This window comes from Anomaloglossus baeobatrachus, chromosome 3 (genome assembly GCF_048569485.1).
Source record: "Anomaloglossus baeobatrachus isolate aAnoBae1 chromosome 3, aAnoBae1.hap1, whole genome shotgun sequence".
In the NCBI taxonomy this organism is placed as follows: Eukaryota; Metazoa; Chordata; class Amphibia; order Anura; family Aromobatidae; genus Anomaloglossus; species Anomaloglossus baeobatrachus.
This window is the reverse complement of record NC_134355.1, coordinates 415,121,215-415,145,552: the sequence shown is the minus strand read 5'-3', so window position 1 is coordinate 415,145,552 and position 24,338 is coordinate 415,121,215. Positions and strand designations below refer to the sequence as shown.

At 42.7% G+C, this 24,338-nt stretch overlaps 1 protein-coding gene across 2 annotated transcripts in view; it reads right to left on the bottom strand.

Moving 5' to 3' along the window:
- Positions 1-24,338, bottom strand: part of CSMD1 (CUB and Sushi multiple domains 1) — a 2,926,925-nt gene that overhangs the window by 2,473,794 nt on the left and 428,793 nt on the right. The gene's annotated exons all lie outside the window — the stretch shown is intronic.

The following is a 24,338-nucleotide window of genomic DNA, read 5'->3' as shown; positions in this document are numbered from 1 at the left end:
ATGCTTTATCTGTGCTGGATATCATAATACGGGGGACACTGTGTCAATGTATTTATTTGTTTGTAAACTGCGATAGTGACCTGCAGACAGGATCTGTGACCACATTCAGTCAGATGCTATCACACAAGCTGGGGGCATGTCTGACTGCAAGCAATCACAGATGCCAGGACTGCCAGTTGTCAGGGGAAGCAGTGAATATCGATGATCAATAATGAGTGGCCCCAGAAGAAGAATGAGCAAACTAAAAGTAGTTACAGCCGCACTGGAGACTCAGTAAGTATAGCAAGCATGCTTTATGTTTATCTTTCCTTTATTTATTTTTATTTCCCAAGTTACCATATCCCGATAATTAGCTGGATTTCCCTGAGAACTCTGACACCTGGATACTTTTGAAACTGCATGGATCCACACTTTTACGGTCTGGATCCACCAATCACTAATTATTCCAGCAAGGAGCCAGGATCATGGACACTATTACAGGATGGGGCAAAGATGGAGGACATAATTGAAGGATGGGAGTCAAGATCTAAATTTTGCTCCATGGCCCATAAGACTATTTATACCACTAGAAATATTAAATAGTATGAAAAAGTTATGAACATAAATCTACAATCTCTTGTAAAATAATAAAATTAAAAACATATCTTCCTCATAATAAAAATGCATTATGTTAACATTAATGTTTTATTTGTTTGCTAGCACGATACTATTATTATTCATGTTAATTATAAAGAAATAGAATGATTAGTACAAATTTTACAAAATTTTGGACCATTTCATCTGATTAGGATCGAAGTGAAAGATCAAGGTTTTATTATGTAAAAGTTTTATTTAGAAAATTGCATCTTTATCTTAAATGCATTCATTTAATTCTATTCACTGTATATGACGCTAATGGCTATGACATTTGAAGGCAATTTGGGTAATCAAATATCAATGCTAATGAAAAGTAAATTGAGTCTGTCTTCCATGCAGCTTAATTATAAATAATTAATATTTCCTTGCCTTTGAAGTTTAGAGTTTGAGCATCCCACACAAAAAGTACAGCCAAGATTAATCAAAGGTATGTGAAGTTTCATATATTTATATAAAGAAACTGTGAATATGTGATATATTAGTATTCAAGTGACTTCCCAAATACAGTATACAATACCTTCTACCTATCAATAACATCCCCATGCCTTATGACAATATTTCTGAATGTAAGAGTGCAACTTTTCTAACTATACTATAATACCAATCATTTACATATGATTATGATGTTAAAAAATATATATATACTTATCAAATTTCAAAACCTACACAAAAAATGCAGGGTCACATTTGCCTGAACACCTTAGGATACCAAACCCTGCCTCAGTAACAAGTAATGAGTAGGGCTGATCGGACCCGGACTGTAAAAGTCTGGATCCGCGCGGGTTCACAGTTGCCCAGGTGCCGTACCCAGACCTGGGTGTTTGATCCAGATCCAGTACTCCAGAAAATAAAAAAAAGGAAAAATAAAGAAAATAAGAATGAAGCAAGCGCTTCATACTTAGCCAGGCTCCAGCCCAGCTGTACACTGCTCCTGCTGCCTTCCTTAGCCGCTCATTTCATGTGCACAACTTTCCCTGCCCACTGGCCAGCCTGGTGTCTGTGATTGGTGCAGTCAGACATGTCCCCAGCCACTGTGACAGCGTCTGACTGCTTCCGCTCACAGACGCTGTCTGTGGGTCATCGCCGGCGGGGCTCATCCTGTGCCTCCCAGTGCACGATTCATGCACCAGAAGGCGCAGGCTGAGCAGAGGAGGAAACATCACCGGCACGGCTCATCCGAGGCCTCCTTGTGCACGATTCATGCACCGGGAGGTGCAGGCTTAGCAAAGGGGGAAACATTGCTGGTGCGGCTCATCCTGGGCTGCTTGCTTCATGAAGCAGGGCGCTCAGGCTGAGCAGAGGAGTATACATCGTGGGCGCAGCTCATCCTGAGCAGCCTGCTTCATGGATGAAAGCGTTTGCCGAAACACGTGTAGGGTGTCCTGTATACCCGGCTACATCCTGACCTGCTACGAATCCTGGATTATTGTATTAGGTAATAATCTTGCTGTTTTTTCACTTGGATGTCATCTTGTCCATATATGGGAGGTTAGCATTGCAGCTCTGCGCCCCTTGATTAAATATCCTGATTGCTTTAATATACCCTTTGGGGAAAATCCCATAGACCCTTATAATGATATGGTTATTATTCAGCTTGTATGTTGTTGTATCCTTGTTACCTCTTACAACTGATATACAGTAGTGTAATATTTCATTGGACGACACAGGAAGCAATACAGCTTTATATTTGCAGCTCATGGTTGTATGAATGTACCCGGGTATTTATGTATTTTATGGTGTTTTTACCCCTCACCTGTTCAATAAAATATTCTATTCACAATAATTGGACTGTTTGATCGTTTTTCCTCTTGCCTTTTGACTATGTCTATGCGATTGTCCTAAATCTAGTCCAGTTAACCCGCATACTAGAAAATTATATTATAACCTAATATGGTAATGTAATGAGAATATATATTTAGCTATGTGGGAATTCCGTGTGTCTTCAATGTTTATTTACGTACAGTAGATAGCAGGGACAAATATATAAGATTATTAAGCACTGGAAAAAAAAATGTAATCACAGCCAACTGAGGAATTTATTTTTATTCCAAGATCTATTAAATTTAAAAAGAAGTCTGTAGGAAAACCCTTTAACACAATTTGTTTTTCTTAAAGTGATAATTTGATGACAGACACTTAGGCACACCCTCAAGAAATGCTATCAATTCCTAATAGTTTTAAGTCCCACCTCAGGGATACACAGCTATTTCCAGAACAGGTGCCCCAGGTACTCCTCCCCTGACTTGTACTATGGGTGCTATGACAGCTAAATTGACAACATACATTCTGAAAAAAAGGTAAAAAGGTTAATGTACAAGCTACTGCTACAGTCATACAGCCATAGCACCACAAAGACACTCATATATGTATATATATATATATATACATATATATATATATATATATATATATATATATATATATATATATATATATATATATATACATATATGTGGTGCCCCTGAATATATCAGGGTGCCACAGGGTACTGCATCCTTACCCAGGGTGCAGAGCCCACCGCCCATGGTTACAGGTACCCAAGAAACCGATGTCACTCCCATCTGCACTACAAAACCCAATCACCTCACAGCAGTCACTGTCAGACACACCAAGGGGGTGGACAAACTGGAAATAGGCCGGCCATTGGGGAACTGAGCAGACTGTGAGACAGAGACAGTTAGAGCAGAAGTAGGCGGAGAGAGGAGCTGGGAGAGTGAGCTCCTGTGGAGCTAGGGACACTGGTTCGGTTTCAAGTGGTGATCTGGGTCCAGAGGAGTTGGGGACCGGTAGCAGTGACGTTGGATGAGAGTGTGACGGACATGGGGTTGGAGGAATTTCGGCACCAGAAGGCCTAAAAGAACTGACCTGTACCAAGCACGACAGGGTACAAGACCCTAGGTCAAGAAATGATTCAACGTCCTGGCAATTCACCTGGAAGGGAGAGGACCTCCAAGGACTTCCCTACAAGCTCAGAGGTTGAGGGCATCAGCACAACGAGGGGGACAGGTGTGTATCCAGACACAGTAACCCACTAGCCAGCCCTCAAGAGCACAGCTACACTACAAATAGTGAGCAGGACCCTCAACAGCTTCAAGCCACGGGAACTACCAACGAACCATAACTTGTTCACGGAGACAGGCTCTGGATCACTAAGTGACATCGGTGGGACCGGGTACTTGGACAGACTCACGGCAGCAGCAGCTGTACACAGAGACTTTGGTTTACCTGCTGTGTGTGCATCTCCTTTCTAAACCTCATCCAGTACCACGACTACCCCCAGTGAGTACTCTGGTCCCCTGCACCCTGTCCTCCCAAATCACCAACACCCTGAGTCCGGGGCCTTCCCTACCTGCGGAGGAACTGACACCTTTCTTCTCAACACTATCTCCCCAGGTACTCCTTCCAACAGCGGTGGTACTCCCATTACCGCAACCCGCAGGGGGCGTCATGAACTAATCCCCTGTAAATACCCCCTTTTACGGATCAAAGTGTCCGCCGACCCAGGTCCGGGCCTCTCGAGCCACGATCTATCCCGGATTTGAGCTGCCCGACCAACACTGGGGCGGTACACCTTGAATCTTACCTGGTTTCACGAACAGGATAAGGACTGGACCGATTAATCCGGGTGATGTGCGCCTTACAAAGCTGCTCAAATCTGTGCTGTGACTGTCCATTTGATTGCTGCCATTTTTGCCGCCATTTTGGTGCCTAAAAACAACAACTATGCCATCATCCCCGCAAAAGGGCGCGAAGCCGAAGCCATGCCCCTCGTCCTGAAAGCGCGGCCGGAAACCGGTAATGGCCGGACCCAGAAGTTCCCAATGAGCCTGTTCCAGAGAGGATGGTGACAAAAACCAAGGGGGAGCAGGAAGATGTCGGCGCCGGAGGATGGGAGCATAGTAGTGCTTCTCCCGGCTGTGGAATCCGTGCCCCAGGCCGCTGACCTGGCCGCAAAGCCACCTTCTCTCACCGCAAGGCCAGGAGTGGCCCCATCACCTTCCTTGCTGGCGAAGGATAATGAGGCTTCCACAATCCTGGCCAGATCAGACCCGGCCGCATCACCGGGCCCGTACCCTGATGCGGAGCACTCGGCAGTGAGCTGTCCAGGCCCGGAGGAATCAGCCGCAGGTGACCAAGTTGTCCCTGTTCCCACTAATTCGACATTAGAGGAGACCTATTCAGGCTCCAGTACCCCGGAGGCAGCCTAGGTCCCACGCTTTGGAGGGAACAGCTACTGAGACTTCCCGTCAGTACGTTCGGTGCCGGAGATGCTGGTGATAGAGCATGAGGAAGAGTCTGCCTCAGATGAGGAGCTTCCGGCTTGCACCCTTGAGGTCCTGGTCAGTCGCCGCTGTGGCCTGCCAGGACACTTTGCCCGGGTGTGTTCGGGGAACGCCCGACACCCGTGAGCCGGAACCGGTTCTCAGGGGCAGCAGTGGTAGCTTAACCTGGACCGCTACCATCGAGTTGTTAAGAAGTTTAAGGTTGGAACGTTAAATTTTTGTCTTGTTGCCCTTGTTGAACCTTTTTAATGTGTTCAGTTATAGTAAAAAGGTCTATATATTGGAAAAAAACAAAAGTGTTGCCAACTTAAAAAAAAAAAATCACTCTCAATATATTCTAAACTGCTGTCAGGTCGTTTATTAATCATGTTTTTTAGGAATTAATGTAAAGTGGCATGATAGGAAAGAAAAATTTTATTTTTTCCATCTAAGTTTTGCTAATATCTTAACAGGTCATTAGAATGGGAAGACTCTTAGGCCATTATTTGGCTATTGTAGATGTCATATTATTTCAGTCCATTTAACAACGAATGCAGTCTTGGCTGAGTTTACATTTTCATCTGAAAACTGAAATGGCACCCTACTTGTGCTACTGATTAATATTTCTAAACAATATTAAACTATCAAAAGAAAAGCTATGTTTGCAGCCTATAGCAACCAATCACAGCGCAACTTTCATTTCTCAAAAACACAAAAAAAATAAATTAATAAATCAAAGATAAACCTTGCATTAGGGTTGCTGATTTCTAAAGTTATTTTTTTTCTTTTTTAAAAAATCGCATTCAAAAAGGTGATTAATGTAATTGTTTTTCCTAATTTTTAGCAATCTTAATGGAAAAAAAAATCTCTTATTTTTACCTGAATCTAAACATAGTTAAAGATGCCTCCATTTTAGTATGATATGGTTTTATTAAAAGAATTGCATTCGGATCACAGCTGCAGAGAGGAGGGATAGAGTAATCTCTCCATCTCTTTCGCTATATGTCTGCACATATTGCACTGCACTCAGAAAATATCTGACTGCAATACAATGTTTTACATGCACCCATAGACTTTTATGGGTGCCTGTGAAACGAGACTGAAGGCTGCTTTACACCAGACAATCTATCGTGCGATAGATCGTCGGGGTCATGTTTTTTGTGACGCATATCCGGCATCGCTGGTGATGCCGGCCTGTGTGACACCTCCTAGCGACGCAGTATCGCTCACAAATCGTGAGTCGTGTACTGCTCACTAGGTTCCATAATATCGTTTAATTTAGTTGTTCATCGTTTCTGGGGTAGCACATGCCGCTCCGTGTGACACCCCGGGAACGATGAACAGCAGCTCACCTGTGTCACGCGGCCGCCGCCGGCTATGTGAAGGAAGGAGGTGGGCGGGATGTTTACGTCCCGCTCATCTCTGCCCCTCCGCTTCCATTGGCCGGCGGCCGTGTGACGTCGCTGTGATGCCGAACGTCCCTCCCACTCCAGGAAGTGGACGTTCGCCGCCCACAGCGTGGTCGCACGAGAGGTAAGTACGTGTGACGGGGGCTACCAACTTTGTGCGCCACGGGCAGCGATTTGCCCGTTACGCAAAAAGGACGGGGGCGGGTACGATCGATTGTGAAATTGCACAATCGGTCGTACCGTGTAAAGCAGCCTTTACTGACAAACACAGCATGCTGCAATTCTTTTCTCATGCCAATATGGCAGATGGACAATGCCTCATAGGTTTACACGGGTGTGAGTGCAATCCGGTAAAACATCGATTTTAACTCTTATGTGTAAAATACAAGTGGAATAGAGGCCTTAGGTCTAAGACACACGGCGAGAAAAATAGTGTGAGTAGAATGGGATAAAAAATTGCATTCGACTCAGACCAATATTTTGCTACGGGGCAGCTCCCATGAGTGATTATTTTCTCAGCTCTAATTGGAACAAGAGAACAGTCACAGCATGCTGGGGGCGCAATGCGATCCTTGTTTCTCTCGCACCCATTCAAGTCTATGGGGACAGAGAAACACTGCATTGCTCTCTTGTTACACCACTGTAATGTGACAGCAGTGCGACTCTGGCATCAGCCGGCAAATTGAGGAGATCGGTAGATAAATCCCTCACTTTCCTCTGCAGCACTGGCTCTCCCCTCTGCAGCTGTGGTCTAATCGCACGATCGGACCACAGTCGCATGACACTCATATGACACTCAGCTCCAGCTGTGCTGCGAGCGTGAGCCAAGTGTCATGCGAGGACTCGCACATAACCCTGTGTGGCCTCAGCCTTCAGGTAAGAAAATTCTCCTAGCTTTAACAGTGCAGCTGGTGGCTTAATACTAGAGACTTTATGTTTAAATCAGTCTGCTGGGGCCCACCTTCATGATAATAAGGAGGTGTAATAGAAGAAGGGGCCCTTTCCCATATTTCGGTGGACAGACTAAATGAGTATATGATGCTTCCCGGTGGTCTGCTCTGAGATGTAGGACAGCTGTGTTGTCCATCATGTAGGCATTATTGTGTTGCCTCTAACCGAGGTAGGATTCTTATCTTGCCTCATGGTACATGTGGTGCTAAATGTTGCATTCCCTAACATGACACTTATTCCATGAAGCAGCAACATAACCATAGTTGGAGATGTTCAATGACTTGACATTAAGAGCAATTTTACATTACTATGCACAAGATATATTTCTTGCGTCAATCCATAGGTAACGTGTTTGCTTGTATCTTTGATTCATTTAATGACCAATAAACTTTTTAATGTTTGAAAGTATGAATCTATGACATGCTAAACCCTTTTATCTATTGACAGAGGGACTTTTGTAATGCCTAAGTCATGTGTGCCAAAGTCATTCATATTCATCGTATGAGCCAAGCTTTGCAGTTTCATTTTGTTGGTCTGGGCTGCTGTGCATGTGGTATTGAAAGAAAGCCATGGAACCCATAGGGTGGAGGGGCGACATGACTAGAGGGAAGGGAAGGAGTGATGGGGTTAATGGAAACAGGAATGGTTTGTTTATAAGGCAGAATAGAGGGATTGGTGGGTAGGAGGAGTTCCCTGGAGGAAGAGGTGGGACAGTTGAGGGGTGTAAGTAAAGGACTTTGACTTACCCCCTCTCTCTTGACTTCCGGATATGGAACGATCCCCGCCCACCCTCCCTTGTGTTTAATACCGAGGGGAATTTTGTCTGGGTTGTTTCTTTGTCACAGCAGCGGGGGGTAGGTCTGGTCCAGAGGCGGTTGAAGGCAATGGTAACTGGACAGAGAGACACCATCTTGGTATGGTGGCTCCAGGTTCCGGGATGTTGCAGGCACGGGGTTCTGCAAAGTTGGAGGGTTAATCCGTAGGTGATTAATACCTCATCTCTGGGTCGGTGTGTTGCGGCCAGGGATACTGGGGTGAGAAGTGGTTCCTGGACTGGGCCTACTCAGGGTTGTATATTTACTGTATTGGTTACTGTGTTACCTATTGTTATTTGTTGGGGTCGCCCGTTGGACGGCGCCCCCTTGTGTTAGTATGTAAATAATAGGTAATAAAGGCTGCTGTGGCCAATTTTAAACCAAGTCACATGCAGTTCGTGTATTATTTACAGATGGTATTGGTGGGTAACACACATACAGCACGACTGGAGAATCCTTCCTCAATGGTCATGACACTATTGTCTTTATTATGAAAGAACATGCAAAAAACAGCTGCTTAGGTCCACTGAGAAATTATTTATGATTACTGATTGTTCACTTACTGATTACATATGGAATCTGTCAAATATCTCTCCGCCTTCTAAATACAATATATATTAATGAAACATTATGAACTTCAGATAACTGCACTAAATGTGATTGCAAACATCTCACATGTAGAATGTCAGCAATAAGGCTGCATTCATGCACAAAGCAAAAAGTAAAGTTTTCAGAGTACACTGAAAAGTTTCCATATTGACCAGGAAACCCAAAATGTATGTTATATTAGCCTCCATCTGTTAGATGTATGTATGCAAACTGATTGTAAAGCAAAGCATGGAAGACTGTGCTTTCTTATACAGATGGTAACAGTGAATAACCACGTGGTATGATTTTTGCAATGGGTCATTATGGTAAATGGATGTCACAGTATTAACTCAGTCTGTGGTCAATGTCTGGCTTGTTACTCATAAATTCATGTGACTGTCAGTGGCTTCAAACACTATGAAAATAGCATTACAATAGTAGAGACTTTGAATAAAAGGCTGTCATTTGTTTTATCTTTCTCTCTGACTATCTTCAATAACCAGTTGACCTAGCCTAGAATTGCACAGGTACAGTAAGGAAAATAATTATTTGATATGCTGTCGATTTTGCAAGTTTTCCAACCTACATAGAATGGATAAGTCTTTAATTTTTATTGTAGGTATACTTCAACTGTGACAGAGTAGAAAAAAATCCATAAAATCCCATTGTATGACTTCTAAAGATTTTGGCCCACTCCTCCATACAGATCTTCTCCAGATCTTTCAGGTTACAGGCTGTCACAGGGCAACATTGAGTTTCAGCTCTCTTCAAAAGTTTCCTATTAGGTTTAGGTTTGGAGACAGGCTAGGCTACTCCAGGATTAGTTTAACCCAAGTCCAATTACTATACACACTTCAGTTATACTGAACCAACACAACTTGGTACCATTTTACAGGCCAAGAAAGAAGTGAATCAATATAATTTAATATCAAATATTATTTTGTTTTCAATAAATTCAAACAACAATGATAATGTCAAACAAGAGAGCCACCTGGGGGACACATGGTTCCAGACTCCAAATAAACATTCTGCCCTTTATGACATGGTGCAATACCCAGACCATATATCATATATTATATATTATCATCTACCATTCTGTTACCACAATGTGTCACACACCATGGGACATAGGACCTATTTTCATTCAGGGCAAAGACTGTGGCTTTGGATTTCAGTATTATATATTATATTAGTTATTGTAACGTTATCCTATATGCCACTTAACTTTCCATCAGCCCTGATGACTAATCCCATTATGTCACATTCATTTGGCAACAGAAAGGTTACACCCAATCTTAATGATTATAACACTGTCTATAATCGTCATAGAGATAACATAGCAAATCACTATGTACTAATTGTAAACAAATAATTACCATCAAAAGGCAGCAGTTACTTACATTTAGACAATACGTTATCTGGCCATGCGCCCCTCCACCCTTAACGCATGTTTCGCCACAAGCTTTGTCAAAAGAGGGCGTGTCTAGGTGGGGAAACGTCTGTGTTTATATATCATGATCCCGCCAATGCCAGTGCCCTGTCATACCATCATCCTTACGTAGCGTGAGCTACTTCCGGTATGTATCGGCGCATGACGATGTTGTCGCTTCCTCTTTGTAAACAGACTTCCGGGCTGCGCGCGCTGACCCGCAAACGTCATCATGTTTTAGGGCACTCAATGTACGCGCGTCCGGAAGTCTGAGGAGCGGACCAACAGAGCATGCGCACTACCAGTGATGATGCCGTATCTAGAAATAACATTCAAATACACATATAAAGGATGCAGTATTCATATACACCAGGATACTCAAATGCAAATGCAGATATACTATATTATATTATACTATAAGAGGACGACCGATGCAGAGCTCACAGACCCCCACGTATCTCACATCCAGTGGGCCATCAGCTCAGCATCGGCGATCCTCACACACACATATACAAGATGCAGTATGCACATACGCCAAAATACTCAAATACAAATACAAATACATTATATTATAAGAGGATGACCGATGCAGCACCCATAGACAATCACATATCCCTCATCCAGTAGGCCATCAGCTCTGCATCGGTGACCCTACTCACATATACAATGGACGTTACATAACAATTGTGTATATATTTACTTGATGTTTAAATGCTAACACAATATACATTTATACCATAAGAGGATGACCGATACAGCCCTAACATCCACTCATACCACATCTGGTGAGCAATCAGCGCTGCATCGTTAGTCCCCGAAACACCACAAAATCCTTTATTTCACAAATATAATGTATCCCACATGTATTGGAGCGTATATCAAAAATGCATATTGATCATTTCCAATTTACATGCAACAATTCAGGAGTGGATGCGTTATATAGACGACGTGTGGTTCTTGTGGATGGGTACCAGCCAAGAGTTGGACAGATTCATGGTGGGTTTAAATACCAATGAGCAAAATATCAAACTTACCTATAAAAGTGGAATTCAGTTGGAGTTTCTTGACATCTTGATTAGCATCAGTGAAAATGGAGATATTATTACAGACATGTACCGCAAACCTACGGCTACAAACTCTCTGCTTCATGCGTCGTCTTCACATCTGCCCGCAACCATACGGAGCATACCTGGGGGCCAGTTTTTGAGAGCGAGAAGATTGTGTTCCACTATGGATAACTTTAAAAAGCAGGCGGGGGACATAGCACGTAGGTTTGCGGAGCGTGGATATAGCCATCGCAATATTAAAAGTGGATATGGGAAGGCTCTCAGAAGTAACAGAGAGGATTTGCTATATGGTAGCCGTGTCAAACAAAATAAAATCATAGATGGGACAACTCGTATTATCACCACATACAAGTCGAGATGGAGTAAGCTTAAATCTATTATAAACAAACATTGGAATGTACTCATGATGGATCCCATTTTGAAAAAGGAGTTGTCACAAATACCGCAGATGGTGGCGAGACGGTCGCGGAATTTACGCGACATTCTCGTTCACAGCCATTACGAAACTGATTCCGATAAAAAATCCTTTTTAGGTGGCCCTCTGTATGGGTTCTATCCGTGTGGCCTGTGTAAGGCGTGCGGCAATTGCGTGAAGACAAAGACCTTTAAAAACTATGACGGATCTAGAACGTATGACATACGAAAGATTTTGAATTGTTCGTCGAGTGGTATTATATATCAGGCTGAATGTCCGTGTGCGAAAATTTACATAGGCTTAACTATACGAGAGTTTAAAGTTCGAGCCCTTGAGCATCTGAAGGATATTCGCAATGCACAGACAGCCAAAGATATATCTACTCTAAAAACATTTCCGCGCCACTTCCACAGGTTTCACGGATGCAGCCCTAGAGGGCTAAAATTCCGGGTAATAGATCAGATCAATTTAGGTCCGAGGGGTGGTGATTTAGGCCTTGCATTAGCAAGGCTTGAATGTAAATGGATATATCGTTTGGGTTCCATGGCCCCACAAGGACTAAACGAACGTAATGGCTTCGGTTCTTTTCTATAATGGGATGGTTTTCTATGATGGGATGGTTTTCCGTCAGTAGACTATCACATCATTGAAAATGAGGGTGGTAGTCATATGGAGGTTTAAATAAATAAGAGTGGGATTCTGTCTCACCCGATTCGGCTGTAATACAGGTACAGGTATATATTTGTATATTTGAAGTTTACAAGCAGCAAATATAGGAGGGTTTTGTTGTCTAGCCATATTGGTAAAAATGAAGCATGATAAATCCATAATTGTCTGTGGTGGTTTTTAAGGGTGGGTAAATGGTTTTAAGTGTTAGTGGTTGATTTTAATTTTTTTATTTGATTTATCCTAGCCAAGGAACTAGTGTCATTGGTTGTACCTGATTGCGGTGATGGAAGCAGGATGATGAATCTATCGACACGTTGGATGCAGTGTAATACTCCTCGAGATCTCACAGCCACGAATCCATGATGAAAATAGAAGGAGTATCCATGTGGAGGATGTTTGTTGCATGTAAATTGGAAATGATCAATATGCATTTTTGATATACGCTCCAATACATGTGGGATACATTATATTTGTGAAATAAAGGATTTTGTGGTGTTTCGGGGACTAACGATGCAGCGCTGATGGCTCACCAGATGTGGTATGAGTGGATGTTAGGGCTGTATCGGTCATCCTCTTATGGTATAAATGTATATTGTGTTAGCATTTAAACATCAAGTAAATATATACACAATTGTTATGTAACGTCCATTGTATATGTGAGTAGGGTCACCGATGCAGAGCTGATGGCCTACTGGATGAGGGATATGTGATTGTCTATGGGTGCTGCATCGGTCATCCTCTTATAATATAATGTATTTGTATTTGTATTTGAGTATTTTGGCGTATGTGCATACTGCATCTTGTATATGTGTGTGTGAGGATCGCCGATGCTGAGCTGATGGCCCACTGGATGTGAGATACGTGGGGGTCTGTGAGCTCTGCATCGGTCGTCCTCTTATAGTATAATATAATATAGTATATCTGCATTAGCATTTGAGTATCCTGGTGTATATGAATACTGCATCCTTTATATGTGTATTTGAATGTTATTTCTAGATACGGCATCATCACTGGTAGTGCGCATGCTCTGTTGGTCCGCTCCTCAGACTTCCGGACGCGCGTACATTGAGTGCCCTAGAACATGATGACGTTTGCGGGTCAGCGCGCGCAGCCCGGAAGTCTGTTTACAAAGAGGAAGCGACAACATCGTCATGCGCTGATACATACCGGAAGTAGCTCACGCTACGTAATGATGATGGTATGACAGGGCACTGGCATTGGCGGGATCATGATATATAAACACAGACGTTTCCCCACCTAGACACGCCCTCTTTTGACAAAGCTTGTGGCGAAACGTGCGTTAAGGGTGGAAAGGCGCATGGCCAGATAACGTATTGTCTAAATGTAAGTAACTGCTGCCTTTTGATGGTAATTATTTGTTTACAATTAGTACATAGTGATTTGCTATGTTATCTCTATGACCATTATAGACAGTGTTATAATCATTAAGATTGAGTGTAACCTTTCTGTTGCCAAATGAATGTGACATAATGGGATTAGTCATCAGGGCTGATGGAAAGTTAAGTGGCATATAGGATAACGGTACAATAACTAATATAATATATAATACTGAAATCCAAAGCCACAGTCTTTGCCCTGAATGAAAATAGGTCCTATGTCCCATGGTGTGTGACACATTGTGGTAACAGAATGGTAGATGATAATATATAATATATGATATATGGTCTGGGTATTGCACCATGTCATAAAGGGCAGAATGTTTATTTGGAGTCTGGAACCATGTGTCCCCCAGGTGGCTCTCTTGTTTGACATTATCATTGTTGTTTGAATTTATTGAAAATAAAATAATATTTGATATTAAATTATATTGATTCACTTCTTTCTTGGCCTGTAAAATGGTACCAAGTTGTGTTGGTTTAGGCTACTCCAGGACCCTGAAATGCTTCTTACAGAGCCACTCCTTTGTGTTATAGTTTTAGCAATCTAGTTATGAGTACTCCACCTTGATTTTTTTCTAATTTTGGTTGCTGAAGCTTTTAAAAGGGTGTCCCTCCGATAATTATTAAACTGAGCTTAATTAGTATAAAGATTGGCATTATAAGCAACGCTGGATTACCACAATCCATAAGGCTGAGTTCACATGTCCTGTAGTCATCCTTTATTACAGATCCATTAGAGATCCATTGGAAAAAAGTTGTGCAAACACAACTTTTTTGTTGTTAATTAACGAATGTCTACCGGATCCGTTTTTAACGTGTATTCTATGGACAACGGATTTGTGAACCGATTGCTGTTTAGCCATCAGATGTACTTGCATTTGTAATAGATCAGTTGTTTTTTCACCAGATCTGTTACAAATGGAAAATAAATAGCAATCCATTAACGGATCTGTGGTTCATAGACTCCCATGGTAAAAAATGGATCCGGCAGAAATCAGTTTCCCAACGGATCTACAGTGCCTACAAGTAGTATTCAACCCCCTGCAGATTTAGCAGGTTTACACATTCGGAATTAACTTGGCATTGTGACATTTGGACTGTAGATCAGCCTGGAAGTGTGAAATGCACTGCAGCAAAAAAGAATGTTATTTCTTTTTTTATTTTTTTTTTTTTTAAATTGTGAAAAGTTTATTCAGAGGGTCATTTATTATTCAACCCCTCAAACCACAAGAATTCTGTTTGGTTCCCCTAAAGTATTAAGAAGTATTTCAGGCACAAAGAACAATGAGCTTCACATGTTTGGATTAATTATCTCTTTTTCCAGCCTTTTCTGACTAATTAAGACCCTCCCCAAACTTGTGAACAGCACTCATACTTGGTCAACATAGGAAAGACAAAGGAGCATTCCAAGGCCATCAGAGACAAGATCGTGGAGGGTCACAAGGCTGGCAAGGGGTACAAAACCCTTTCCAAGGAGTTGGGCCTACCTGTCTCCACTGTTGGGAGCATCATCCGGAAGTGGAAGGCTTATGGAACTACTGTTAGCCTTCCACGGCCTGGACAGCCTTTGAAAGTCTCCACCCGTGCTGAGGCCAGGCTTGTCCGAAGAGTCAAGGCTAACCCAAGGACAACAAGGAAGGAGCTCCGGGAAGATCTCATGGCAGTGGGGACATTGGTTTCAGTTAATACCATAAGTAACGTACTCCACCGCAATGGTCTCCGTTCCAGATGAGCCCGTAAGGTACCTTTACTTTCAAAGCGTCATGTCAAGGCTCGTCTACAGTTTGCTCATGATCACTTGGAGGACTCTGAGACAGACTGGTTCAAGGTTCTCTGGTCTGATGATACCAAGATCGAGATCTTTGGTGCCAACCACACACGTGACGTTTGGAGACTGGATGGCACTGCATACAACCCCAAGAATACCATCTCTACGATCAAGCATGGTGGTGGCAGCATCATGCTGTGGGGCTGTTTCTCAGCCAAGGGGCCTGGCCATCTGGTCCGCATCCATGGGAAGATGGATAGCATGGCCTACCTGGAGATTTTAGCCAAGAACCTCCGCTCCTCCATCAAGGATCTTAAGATGGGTCATCATTTCATCTTCCAACAAGACAACGACCCAAAGCACACAGCCAAGAAAACCAAGGCCTGGTTCAAGAGGGAAAAAATCAAGGTGTTGCAGTGGCCTAGTCAGTCTCCTGACCTTAACCCAATTGAAAACTTGTGGAAGGAGCTCAAGATTAAAGTCCACATGAGACACCCAAAGAACCTAGATAACTTGGAGAAGATCTGCATGGAGGAGTGGGCCAAGATAACTCCAGAGACCTGTGGCGGCCTGATCAGGTCTTATAAAAGACGATTATTAGCTGTAATTGCAAACAAGGGTTATTCCACAAAATATTAAACCTAGGGGTTGAATAATAATTGACCCACACTTTTATGTTGAAAATTTATTAAAATTTAACTGAGCAACATAACTTGTTGGTTTGTAAGATTTATGCATCTGTTAATAAATCCTGCTCTTGTTTGAAGTTTGCAGGCTCTAACTTATTTGCATCTTATCAAACCTGCTAAATCTGCAGGGGGTTGAATACTACTTGCACTGTATGTTAGATCCATTCCATCAGATTACTACAGGGCATGTGAACTTAGCCTTACCACGAATTTAGAGGACAAATTTGCAATTTGAAATTGAGGCAGTCAGTACTAATATATGGAACTTGTATTCATAGAGATATAAACAAAAAGCTTCTTTAGGAAAATATTCTTGAAACTTGAAAGGGTTCCATTTTCCAAATTGCTTAACAGACAAAGCAACATATTTGATTAATGGCACCAATTAAAAGTAATACTGCGACATGCATGCTAGAAAAAACTCTTTAAAGGCTATAATTCATATCACATGGCCTCGGTGACCACACGTTGACACATCTAACATAAATACCCGGTGGCAGAGAAATCAGAAATCATGCATTTTTTTCTTTTTGTTTTTTAATTAAGAAAAAAGTATAAAATTGTACAACTGTACAAACATGTTTTCGATTATCAAAACACTCCCATAGAGATAGAGAGCACAAAGTTCTAGAATGTAACATAACAATAACCTCTCAGTCCTCAAGTACTGCATTACAAAATTTGAACAAATAATTATGTATATAATGGACGTATTAATAACTGTTCCGACCTTCTTCATACACAGAAACCCTATGTTGCAAGGCAAAATTTCTGATCATTAACTGTAGGAGTTATACCTACTGCATTGCAATTTCTAAATATTACAGGAATACTAAAAGTATTAGGACATTAATAATTGTCCAGACTTATTGACAATGCTTATTATTCTCATTTTCTTTTATTTTGTGACACGCGTTTTATTTTACTAAAAGATCTAAGATTAAACCCTTTCAAGGCTAATCCACAATGCATCAGTTATCACCAGGAAATGTTGCTCACTTTCTATTTTGCTTTATCCTATTATAAATCAAAGCCCTTAAAATTTGTTGTGAAGAATAAGCCAAACAATCATTTTATGTCAAACAAAACATTTTTGACAATGTACAATTATTTTGAATCCTAAGTGGCCCAGATGGGCCTTCATTGTACTGAGATTAGCAGTTGTTGCTTTACCTAATCCCGTAGGCTATGATTAGGGACCTTATTAAAATCTAACCAAAGCCCTTATATTTTTAACTGGGTAAACATGAAAATATTTGTTTTGTAAGAGATTTCAGTTGTCTGCTGTGTAGCATGCTGAGCTTCTACACACTATTATTGTGGAAAATGATGTCAATTACTACTTGCAGTGTACATTACAAGGCACTCTAAAAATCTTATATAGTCTAGTAATTTTACAAAGTTTGTCCTAGACATATTTTTCGAACATTAGCTAGGGCATCTTGACATGCAGGATAAAAATTCCAAAATGCATGCTTCCACAAAGCATATTTTCAATAACCATATAACCCCTTCAATAAACATAATGCATGTAAGAACAGATATAAGCTATAAACTTTGAAATAATGCCCATAATCAACTATTTAAAAAAGGATCTCATTAATATTATCCAAGGATGACTGAACTTAGTGCCTCATGCAGATAGATATCTGTGAATCACATGCGTAATCTGTCTGTAGTTTTCGAGGACTGAACCTTTAAGGGGCTGTTCACATGTCTGAGTTTTTTTTGCAAACAATGTAGTAAACAAATGACCCCAGAGATGTGCCCATTTTTGATCCATATCATGGATGAAATGTTCCCTTATAAGTCTATGGGTTTGTCAAAATTATGAAAACCACATGGATAACATACTGTATGTGTGCAATCCCTGTGCTAGAGGCAGGCACTTCTTCAGGTGTGGTGCATGAGTAATGGGTTGACAGACTAAATGTCCAAGAGGCTTCTGAAAAAAACTGCACTCACAAGTTAATTCTTCTTCGGCCGGAGTCACACTTATGACAGGAGCGGGTCGACTGCATGTATTTCTATGCAGCTGAGACGCTCCTGTCCGCAGAGCGGCAGGCCGTGCCGGGTGATGCCGATGTGAGACTCACGCGAGTAACTCGCAAGTGTGACTCTGGCCTTATGCGTAATTTGTTTTCATTTCCATGTTTTCAAAACGGCAATATGATGTACCAAAAATAAGACACTGTCGTATATTTTTTTTGCCCCCCAAAAAAGCACTAGGGCTTATTTTTGGAGGAGGTCTTATTGGAGAAACACGGTTGGGGGTAAGTTTACCCCCCCAAAAAGCAGACCCCCCCCACTTCCCAGGAGACTCATACTCACCAGACCCGGACGTCTGCGTGGTTCCTAGGTCCTCCTGTGATCTCCGGTCGGTGCTGCATGCCGTTCTCCCCTGCTGCTAGCTGACACGCTGAAACACACAGAAGATCCCAGACACACACAGCAGATCACACACACAGCATATCTCACACACACACACACACACACACACACACACACACACACATCAGATCACAGATATACACAGCAGATCACACACAGCAGATCGCAGGCACACACAGCCAATCACAGATACACACGGCCGATCACAGATACACACATCCAATCACAGGCACACACACACAGCAGATCACAGATATACACAGCAGATCACACACAGCAGATCACAGGCCAACACAGCCATCACAGATACACACATCCGATCGCAGGCACAGACAGCCGATCACAGATACACACAGCCTATCACAGGCACACACAGCCGATCACAGATACACACATCCTATCCCAGGCACACACAGCCGATCACAGATACACACATCCTATCACAGGCACACACAGCCGATCACAGATACACACATCCTATCACAGGCACACACAGCTGATCACAGATACACACATCCGATCACAGACACACACAGCCTATCACAGATACATACATCCGAATGCAGACACACACAGCCGATCGCAGAAAAACACAGCCGATCGCAGACACACACACATAGCTGATTGCAGACACACACAGCAGATCACACACACACATACACACACATCACATCCAGCACTTACGGCAGCAGGGAATGAGAGCAAGCCACGTGTCCGGCCGCAGGTCCTGTTCATCGCGCTGCACTGCACTGCCTCTCAGAGTGTGTATGCGATCCGATGTGCGTGCGATCCGATGTTTGTGTGTGTGTGTGTGTGTGTGTGATTTGCGATAATGTTCGCTACGGCAGCGATCACAAACAATCGCATGCACGACGGGGGCGGGTACTTACACGCTTGATATCGCTAGAAATTGCTAGCGATATCGCTACCGTGTAAAGCCCCCTTTACATTGTAAAAGCCACTTCTGGGTTGTGCAGTCACGCAGAACAGTTTGACCCAGAAAATCTGAAGGCCAGTGATGTCACTGAGAAGAGAAGAAGAATGATGCAGGATCAGGGAACGAGTGGCGATAGGTGAGTATATTCTTACACTCACACTACACTACTTGCACATATGTACTGTACTTATTTAATGGAAAAAAATGAATGAGTGCTTCTTTAACCACCGTGAATGTTGGGGCTCCGTCAGACACATGCACAGCCACAGACAATATTAGAACTGTTTCTGGTCAAAAGTCAACTTCTGTTTTCATAAACAGTCCAACTTCTGAATATATGTGAGATGCATTAATTATCTATGAAAGATTAAATTATTTACTTAGCTTACTTATATAGCACCATTATATTCTGCTGAATTTTACAGACATTACTACCACTGTCCATAATGGAGTTCACAAACCTAATTCCTTAGCATATGTATTTAGATTGTGGTAGGAAATCATAATACCTAGAAAATACCAACCCAAAGACACAGGGAAAACTTCTTGCAGAAGTTGCTTGTGTGGAATTTGAGCTTTGGACCTAAGTGCTAACAACAACAGTGCTAAACACTGAGCCTCCATGTTAACATTGTTTTGATGTTACAGTTTACCTTTATTAGTCCTCAAATAGAAACTGCCACAACAACAGTAGATTGCATTTCTCTTCAGATCAAATAAAAATACTATAAACTTTAATGTAAAGACCATCATACACAATAGATGGCTGTCAGCCGAATGATGCTTTGACCAATTATTCCACCAACAGCCATCTCGGATGAATGTCACCACTCCTGTGTTGTCTATGAGAAAAGCATGGATAAGTATCTCTGCCAGCAGCATTGCCCAATTGACATGCCCGATCGACTTCTCTCTCAGCAATCAGTTGGTGAGCTCCCCCATGTACAATTGAGTGTCAGCTGAACGCATCGATATTAGACGATTCACTTGACCTTTATCTAATGTGTATGGGGAGCTTTTACTATTTCTATTTCATGCAATTAGTTTGCGCTGATTAACTGATTTTCATTGAAATGACTGAGTAAAAAATGCTTTGCAAAACTTATTTTCAACATTTAATACAGGATAATGAGATATACAGTGGAACCTTGGATTCGAGCATAATTGGTTCCGGGAGTGTGCTCTTAAACCAAGTAACTCGTATATCAAAGCAAATTTTCCCATAGGAAATAATTGAAATGCCGACAATTCATTCCACAACCCAAAAATATTTACTGTATATATACAAACGTATTACAGTAAGACAATATAATGTACTGTACTGTGCAGTAGAGTTGAGCAATGTTCGAGGTTCGCCAATTTCATGTTCGAGTGATTTTGGGGGTGCTCGAGATCGAACCCGAATGCAAGCTTTATGCTAAAAGCTCCATAGCTCGAGTTATGTTCGAGAACGGTTCGATCAGCAAAAAGCCTAGCTAGTTACTAGCTGGCTTTTCACTGTAATAGTGTGAGTCACTCTGTGATTCACACTATTATCTAATTTCAGCGAATAGTGTGCGGGGGCAGTGCATTTAGATTAGTGCTGCTGGGATAATGGCGATCGCCACTTTTTTTTCCCTAAGCGAGCGTGCAGTGGGGCGGGCCAGCATGTAAGCCAAGCCCAGACACACACACAGCTAAGTGGTCTTTTTTGCCAGACAAGCAAGGGAATGTGTCATAGGCTGTCCATATCACATGTCCTTGCATTATAAATATGGGCATTTTCTCTCACGGCGCCATTATCTGCTTTCTGCGTGTAGGTGACAGTCACCGCTCATGCAGCTCCTGGCGCCGCTATGGATGTGTACGCTATACACACAGCGCTATACAAATTAGGCACAGAAGTTTATTTCAGTCCTTTTCAGGGCTCATTTTCTCAGGCTCAGAGCCATAGGTGGCAGTCAGGTCTGTGGAAACGCTGTATACAGCTTCAGATAACAGCGTCTGTGTACCTAAGCTCAGGGAATTCCTTGCTGCATTTCACCATTAGGAGGGACAGAAAGTGCGGCTTCCTTTCCTGTCCACTGACCCAGAGAACCCGGCCACTGTACCCACCTGCACACTTTTGCCACGCTATTTTTATAGCAAACAGTGCTGGACATAAGTGGCATCCAAAAAGTGGCTGCTCTACTAATTTTGTGTCCCACCGGTGCCAAGCATTTTCCAGCACCTCTGCATTAAACCCTCATGCACATTTTGCTACACTATTTTTTATAGCAAACAGTGCTGAATATAAGTGGCATCCAAACAGTGGCTGCTATACTAATTTTGTGTCCCACCGGTGCCAAGCATTTTCCACCACCTCTGCACTAAACCCTCATGCACATTTTGCTCCGCTATTTTTATAGCAAAGAGTGCTGCCAGTTTTAGGGCCATAGTTGCATTGTCAGGGATAGTCAGTGTTGGTTCTTCAGCTGTCAATAAAGTTAGACCACCTCTAAATCTACACCACCTCTCCATTTTTGCTACCACATTTTAAGTGACTAATCGTGTCGCTAACAAAATGAGTGGCAAAAGGACAGATGGTTGTGGAAAAGGGAACAGATGTGTTGGAAAAGGAAAAAAGTTTGTGTCCGTGGAGAAGGTGGCAAAGCTACATTAACATCTGCTGAAGATAAGCCATCTTCCAGCAAAAGTAAGATGTCTACTACTTTCCGTGGACAATCCGATGTGCTCCCTTTTTTACGGACCCGAACAACTGTAAGAAAGGTAGATGATGAACAAAAAAAGAACATGCTTGAATGGATCTCAAGTGCTCCAACAAGTGCCCTCTCCTCCTCTTCAACTACCACATAAAAAAAACAGTCCTCTAAGTTGTCATCCCAATCACAATTGCTTTCTCCCAGCTATCAAGTCTCCACCCGCCCTGCACAGTATGGTGTACCAGAGATGGCTGAGTCTGCAGAGCTGTTCAGTCACACTATAGCCTGGGAATCAGAGGCCTGCTCCCAAGCTACAGTGAGTACAGACCAAGAAATGGTCTGTAGTGATGCCCAGAACCTTTGTGACTCAGATTCAGGCCCTAATGACCAAGTTTCTGAGCATAATGTAGACCCTCATACCAAACTGTAACACCTGTTGGTGGAGACAATGAGGAACATACTGATGATGATGAGACGCAGATACCAGATTGGGATGACAACTTAAATATTCGGTCAGGGCAGGAAGAGGCTAGGTCTGAGGGCAAGGGAAGTGCAAACACAACGCTTGATGATGAAGTTCTAGATCCCACTTACTGTCAACCCACAGTCAGGCACTTGAGGAGGTCAACAGAGAAGTTACCTTGCGCCTTCCTGGACAGAGTCGGAGTACTGGTAGCTCATCTACAACTGCATCCTCAGCCACCACTCTGCCTCTGAGCACAAGTCGGGGTGGCTCTGCAGGTCACATGTCCTCTAAGCCTTGCCTAGCCTGGTCCTTTCTTGACCTTGCAAAGCATCTCCCAAATCATGTGATCTGTAAAATTTGTCGGGAATCTATAAGTAGAGGCAAAAAGCTCACCAGTTTGACAACTTCTTCCATGAATCGTCACATGAATACCAAGCATAATTCCCAGTGGGAAGCTCACTGTGCTGCAATGCGGCCTAGCGTAGCGGGCCAACCACCGCCTACCCCTTCCAGTGCATCCGCGCGCTTTTTATCTTCTATTACTGGGGGGACAGCTGTCACACCTGGTTTTCAATAAACACCTTCCACCACTGTAACCGCAACAGGCAGTTTGCTTGTTAGGTCGTCAGATGGTTTGGAAGGGGAAACAAGTCTGTGTGTACAACTCTCTCAGACATCGATAGCACCAACGTTAAATGAAGGCAACATCATGTCTACGCCTGCACTTTCCTCACAAATCTGCATATCTGGTGCTGGTAACAGCAAATTTATTGAATCATTTCATAATTTTTTTAGACCAGCCTTTGCAAGGCCAACAGAGACAAGAAGTCTGACACATAGTCAACGGCTGCAGAGGATGATACAGGAATATCTCCAAATGAACATCGATGCCATGACTTTGCAACTGGAGCCTTGCTCATTTTGGGCATCAAATCTTGAAAAATGCCTGAGCTCGCCATTTACGCCTTGGAGATCTTGTCGCGTCCAGCTGCCAGTGCTGTCTCTGAACGTGTCTTCAGTGCTGCTGGGTGTGTGCTGACAGATAAGCGCACACGTCTGTCCAGTGACAATGTGGACAGACTAACGTTCATCAAAATGAACAAGTCATGGATCTGCAAGGACTTTTCTACCCCTGTGTCATCCTGGGGAGAGTAAACGCTTGTGTATTTGAAATGTGCTTGATGCAAATGTACCTGTCAAGTTTGCAACTGGGGCACAAGTGCTGCCACAAAAGGGGTGTCTGTGTGGCCCAATTTTTGGAAAAAAGGGAGACTCTGCTTGGAGTAGCCCTTGGTTGTTTTTAAAAAGGATCCAAGATGAACAGATCTGGGATCAGCAAAGACTTTTCTAGACCTTCCCCGGTGTCATCCGGGCAACAGCTAAGGCTGGCGTATTTTGGAATGTGCTTGATTCAAATGTACCTGTCAAGTTTGCAACTGGGGCACAAGTGCTGCCACTGAAGTTGTGTCTGTGGCCCAATTTTTGGAAAAAAGGGAGACTCTCCTTGGAGTAACCCTTGCGTTGTTTTTAAAAAGGATCGAAGATGAAAAAGTCAAGGTTCAGCAAAGACTTTGCAACCCACCCCGGTGTCATCCTGGGGACAGTTAAGGCTGGCGTATTTTTGAATGTGCTTGATGCTAATCAACACATACAGTTTGCAACTGGGGCACAAGTGCTGCCACTGAAGGGGTGTCTGTGGGGCCCAATTTTTGTAAAAAAGGGAGAGTCTGCTTGGAGTCCCCTTGCTGTGTTTTACATGATTTTA